Source organism: Lygodium microphyllum, chromosome 30, assembly GCF_053477565.2.
Source record: "Lygodium microphyllum isolate KBCC chromosome 30, Lygodium_microphyllum_v1.1.10, whole genome shotgun sequence".
NCBI classification, from domain to species: domain Eukaryota; kingdom Viridiplantae; phylum Streptophyta; class Polypodiopsida; order Schizaeales; family Lygodiaceae; genus Lygodium; species Lygodium microphyllum.
In genome coordinates, this window is record NC_141164.1 from 91192321 (window position 1) to 91198805 (window position 6485).

At 39.2% G+C, this 6485-nt stretch overlaps 1 pseudogene; it reads right to left on the reverse strand.

Annotated features, from left to right (window-relative positions):
• Positions 1–3968: 3968 nt before the first annotated feature.
• On the reverse strand, positions 3969–5506 carry LOC148010113 (pyrophosphate-energized vacuolar membrane proton pump 1 pseudogene; annotated as a pseudogene).
• Positions 5507–6485: the final 979 nt, after the last annotated feature.

The following is a 6485-nucleotide window of genomic DNA, read 5'->3' on the forward strand; positions in this document are numbered from 1 at the left end:
ACATGCGTGTCTATGCCTCGTTTCTATTGTAGTGGCTAATACCGACTGCTCTATGGCATTGCCAATAATGATGCTTTTTGCGACGACGGGGGCAAATTTTGTTATTTACATTTTCATCGCTTTTAACGTCGGTATAAGGTCTATATCTTGTAGTGCATGGGAACATATTTCAATGTATTTTCTTATGAGATCTTTGCCAAGTCTTCCATGTGATATCTAACATGTGTGGTTTTTTTTGTCTATAAACTCACAAATTGAAGCAAGTTGAATTTGGAAGTAGCAACAATGGATCACTAGGTAAGGAAAGAGATTTGCTAGAATAAATTTTGCTTGATCTCAACTAATACAATCCTATGACCAATAAATTTATGTTTGTAGGGACACTAGTCTTGTTGGTGTCCACACATAGTGTATGTATGGGTGTATTGACAGTTTTAATAAGGCTATGCTTCAAACACGCTTATATTTGACAACAAAATCTTCAATGGCAAAAGGACTACTCTCAGGGACCAACACACATAAGATTCACTCTCATCATTTAGCTACCTCCAGTCACATCATGCAAAGTAGACTAGCTAGATGTACGTGTAGTTTCAATGTCCATGGAGAATTTGTCTTTAGTGTGCTTTTCTTGATTAGCTAAAATGTTTTTGTTGTCTTGATGAAAAGAAACTAATTGTTGGATTTTTTAAGATACAAATCCGGCTATTTATTCCCCAAAACTTATCTCATTTGAACCTCTTTCTTTTTGTGAACATAGGTAATTGCGTATCACATCCGTCATGGATGTTTAAACACGGATGGCTTCTTGACTAATGAAATCATGAGTGCCACTTACTACCCAAACTAAATGATGGTGCACTTCTTGAGCTCCACCTAAATCTGGAATGAAGTGGCTACTTTGCAACTTTGAGCTCTATCAACCACTCCATTGTGTACACTCTTCGAAAAGTTCTCCAATTTATGGGCAAAACAACTTTATGCATGGTGTGCAAATGAACAAACTAACAAATAAATTAGGGTCCATACATATGTCTATTACAGCCGTGAACGGCCAGAAGGTATTTTGTGGAATATGAGAAGCTTGCACGATCTAGGGGAAGCTAGACACCTGGAGACGCGTGCAACCATGCAAGGATCACATGTGGCGCCGGAGGTCCGAGTTGAAGCCGCGCCACCTTCCATTCCCGTCTGACCTTCTGCATCATATATAACAATACACGGAGTGCTCCTGGCTCATAGTTTCATACGGCGGCTGTCTCAGAAACTGTCCGGTGCAGTACGCAGGGTCAATATCTAGAATCGTATTATAACTCTTGCTACCAAGATCTCCCTGGCTCTTGGTACTAAGATGGTGGGTGGGTCGCCGATGGGTCACGATGGACCGCATTTATAAACGCAGCACCTGACTCGCATGGCAGCTTTGGCGTTCACAAGGAACTTTCAATCGATCCCCATATAGGAAAAAAAGAGAATTCCCCATGGAATTCCCTAGTTGAAAATACATATAAGTGGGGAAAGTAAAAACTAGGGAAAATGGGACATTTCCTAGTGACAATAAGTAGGGAATCACATAAGACCTTTCCTATGTAGGAAATATTTCCTACATAGGAAATATTTCCTACATAGGAAAATACAAAATTTTCTATGTAGGGAATAATTCCTATATAGGAAATATTTCATATACAGGAAAAATTTTCTAGAGGTGATTCCCTAGATACTCACTAGGAAATCTCTCATTTTTCCTATTTTTTACATTCCCTACTTATATGTACTTTCAACTAGGGAATTCCGTGGAAATTCTCTTTTTTCCTTATCACTTTATCTACTTTGCCCTTCCTCCTAGACATGCTAATATCAAACAAGAAATTGCACAATAAATTTTTAACTAGAAAATTATATAGAGAATGTCATCATTTCTAAGTAAGGATCAATAACATACATCTAATGATCAAAATAGATTAAACAAATTAAGACATCAACATCTACTTCTAGCAACCAAAAGAAAAATGAAAACAATTTTAAAGAAGCATAAAACTAAAAACTAATTAAGCAACACGTGTGTCTTGATTGTTTTATCCCTTGAATCTCCAATATGTTGCAAAGTAATAAATGTTTGTCTACCCTCTTCTCTAAATTTCAACATGGATGGCCGATAGATATCATCATATGATGGTATGCATATCACTCCTATTGATACTCAAGTGATCAAATATCATTAGTTAGTATAACCATTTCAAAAAATGACTCATTATCAACATAAGAAAGCTGGTAATACCTGATTCTTGGCTTGAAGAAATGTTAAGGCAAGCAATCTCAATGTCTTCCTTTATTGCATTGTCTCTTGTGTCATCTTTAGTAACTTGTTTACCTATATGTACATAGAGTTAACCAAAGCTCACGATAATACAAGGTTATGAAAAATTTCAATAACACAAAAGAAAGTAATTAGATATTTTGTATCAATTTGGGTCACCAAATTTGTACAAGTTTTTGATCCTTAAAGTTGGTACCTGCATCTTGACTTGAAGAAACATTATTGCAAGTAACCTCCTGATCTCCCTTTCTTACATTATCTCTTTTCCCACCTTTTATTGTTCTTTAATCTATATTTATATATATACACACAATTACTCAAAGTTTAAAAATATGAATAACTATGAACATTTTAAATTAGACAAAGAGACTAATTAAAGCTAGTTAATCTCAAAATGAATCACCTAATAAAGCAAGATGTAAAATATGTACAAATTTTAATTTTCAAAGTTTAGTAGAAATAAATACATATACCTGTATCGTGATTTGAAGAGACATTAGGGCCAATGACCTCCTTAGCTTTCATTGTTCCATTATCTCTTGTACCATTATTTGTGATTTTGTTACCTTTATGTACACATAATAAACCAAAGTTTAGAAACATAAGAGACATTTGTAAAACATCAAAACACGCATTTGTAAAACATCAAAACATCAAAACACGCATACCTTTTTTGCTCTGTTCTTTACACCATCTGATAGTAAATTGAGCAGGTGAAAACAAGGAATTCATTGTTCATACTTTTATGGGCTCACCAACTTCTCCTTCTGGTTTGAAGCATCTTACAGACTTCCTGTTAAACAGTGCGCGAGGGAGACGAGGAACGGAGGAAGAGAGAAGAGAAGAGAGACACGAGACACCAAAATTGGAACCCCAGAAGTGCATCAAGTGAGAGCACACATTAGCTGCAACATTAGCTCCTTAGCTAGAATAGATAAAACATCAAGTAGAATAAACATAAGCTTGAACAGACGAATCAACTGAAAATAGACAAACAACAACTGGAAACAATGAAACTTCAGCTAGAACAACTCAACAGCTGGAATAATAATGAAACATCAGCTAGAATATTTCAACAGAGCTGGAATAAGAATGAAATGAAATATCATCCCATCAGCTCGAAACATTTCTTATAAACAAAGCCTGGAATAATTTCAACGCATTAGCTCTAATATAGATGAAATGATATGAAACGTAGCATGAAGAGCCAAAAATCAGCTGGAAGAAAGAAACATTTAGAATAATCAAATGATGAACAAAATACCGACAATCATCAGCAAGAGCTCATCAATTTTCTTACTGGTGCTCAAAGCCCAAGCAAACATCTCAACAATCTGCTTCTAGGACTCTAGGAACATCTTTGTACGCCTGGCCTCCAGATCATCATGAAATCGCTTAGAGTCTCTCTGCATCTGCAGTTTCATCTCTTCTAATCTGAGAAAGTGCTCCCCCAAAGTGCGGATCACGGAGACCAATCTGAGAAAGCGCTCCCCCAAAGTGCTGTCAACTGGGGGCTGTTGATGCCGCAACCTGGACTTTGAAGAAGTCCTATGGTTGAGAAATCTGTCCATCTTGAAAGCCTTCGCGGCCTCATAGTCTATACTGCAGGTGCGCTTCTTGTGGAGAGATGTGTAAGAAGTATCATGGTCATCTAGAGACCGGTTGTGATACCAGCATTATCACTTATGGGACCATATGCATCTATGGCTAGACAGGTGGCAATGGTACAAAGCATTCCAAGAGCTGCAACTGTGATCCTGTACATGGCTGCTAGGGTATGGCTGACATAGATGGCAACAGCAATAGAAAATATTGGAACAATTGCAGACTTGTAGCCAAGTGCCAACCAAAGATGACATTGGTAGCAGCTCCTGTCCTGCAAGAATCAGCAACATCATGGATTGGTCTGTATGTATTGCTAGTGAAATACTCTGTAACATAGCCAATTACCAACCCTGCCCAAAGCCCTACTCCAACGCAAAAAAATAGTTTCCAGTTTTGAACCATCTTTGCACCATCGTTAGGATCATATATGTAAAATGTGGATGGTAGTGCCAGCCAACAAACAAAAGCTGCACCGAATGTCATTAAGATGGTGGATATCAACAACTGTCTCTTCAATGTAGATTCAATATCCCTTAGATTTGAGATCTCGAACACATCAGTTGCGAACAAGGTTGTGATGAGGCACACCACAATGCCCATAGAGCTAATGAGTAGAGGGAAGCACATAGCAGTGAAGTCATGATTTGTGCCAAATGATGACATGGAAGCCACAAGAAGAGCTGCGCAAGAAGCTTCAGCAAAGGAGCCAAAAAAATCCGAACCCATTCCAACAATATCTCCCACATTATCACCCACATTATCAACAATGATCGCTGGATTTCGCAGATTGTCGTCCTTTGGGATATTCCTTTCTACTTTTCCAACAAGATCTGTTCCAACATCCACAGTTTTGGTATAGATTCCATCTCCAACCCTTTCAAATAGAGCCACGGATGAGCATCCAAGCCCATAGCCAGTGATGGCCTCAAAAAGGCCCTCCTAATCATCCTTGTAATAAAGCTGGAACAGTTTTATAGTGATGTATAAAACTATGAGGCCATTAGCAGCAAGTAAGAAACTTTGCCCCAAACCTGATTGGAAGGCGATTTTGAATACTTTGCCTATCCCTTTTCTGGCTTCCAAAGTTGTGCGAGCATTCGCATATGTTGCGATCATCATGCCCAAAAATCCCGACACCATGGACGTCAAAGCTCCCAATATAAATGCAACTGTAGTGAAAATTGCTGTAAAGAGAGCTGGGGCACATTCCTGCTTTGGATCGTATCTGCAAGGCTGGGGCTTAGTACTGAACCCCTTCACAGATCCCAGGAACAAGAAAATAACAGCAGCAAATATGCCCATGAAATAATCCAAATACTTGTACCCTGTCAGCAAAAACGATGTGGCTCCTATGGATATGGCTTGCTGAATTTCAGCGCATTTTCTAATAGCTGCTGCATCTGATTCCTCATCCAATCTATCCTCCTCGTCACAATCTGATGATCCATTGACGATGTTGTGACTGTGGGTGTCGTTGTTGTCGAGGAAGGTGTAGCCATTGCTGGCAGGCCTGGACTTGTGCTCGAAGGCCAAGAGACCGGTTGCGATAGCAATCTGGTGGTGGTTTGTCAGAATCATCTGCATCTTCGTTAGTTAACAAGTTAGTTATACCATCTGCACCAGCAATTATACCCCACAAGTTAGTTAACAAAATACTGCTAAGGCACAGAGTAAAACTGCTTCAGGAGCTACACTACATTCTTGCAAAGTTAAGATGTTGAATTGGAAAGGTAAGCAAATGCATCATTAATCTCTGCCCATTCCAAGTACATATTCATGTCTCCCTGCATGTCAAATGCCACTGTCACTGTCACTGTCTCACTGTCTCACTGTCACTGTCACTATCACTGTCACTGTCTCCCTGCATCAGTACCAGGCTGCCACTGTCTCCCTGCATGTCAAATGCCTGCCGGTTCTCGCCCACAATCAGGAAATCAGTGAAAAATCAATTGCCCTTCTCGTCATTGTACTCAAAGGCATATGCCATGATGCTTCCTTCTGTTAGCCCTGAGCTTCTGCCAACTTTTATTACCCTCCTCCCCACGATGCTGTTGATGTTTGCTTGCAAGTCAATAGTTATAACATCTCCCATCTCACCTACCCCTTTGATAGTAGTTGTGACTTTGGAGACATCAAAATTGTCCCCGAATGGAATGAAATCACCATCAGCTCGCACAAATGTCTCTGCGGCATGAGCAAACATCATCAAGTATCAATATTGTCATATCAAGAAACGGAAACCAGAATTCTTCTTTCAACTCACAGAGAAGTTTATAAAATGGACAATACAGAATGCCTTAACAGCAGACAGCTCAAAAACAAGTAGCAAAGAGGGAAACCTGGATTCACACTTGTAAAAATGCCATACCACCGCTCATTTGTAATAAAAGATGTTGCCCTTTCCACTACACCCAAATAAACACCAAGTCCAACATTTGGAGGCAGTGGATGGAACATCTTCTGGTTGGGGTAGTCCAAATCAACCACAACATGTGGATTTGTCAGAAACCCAACCTGACGAGTCCCTGTCCTACTTTGTACTATGGCTCCAAGTGTACCAAAT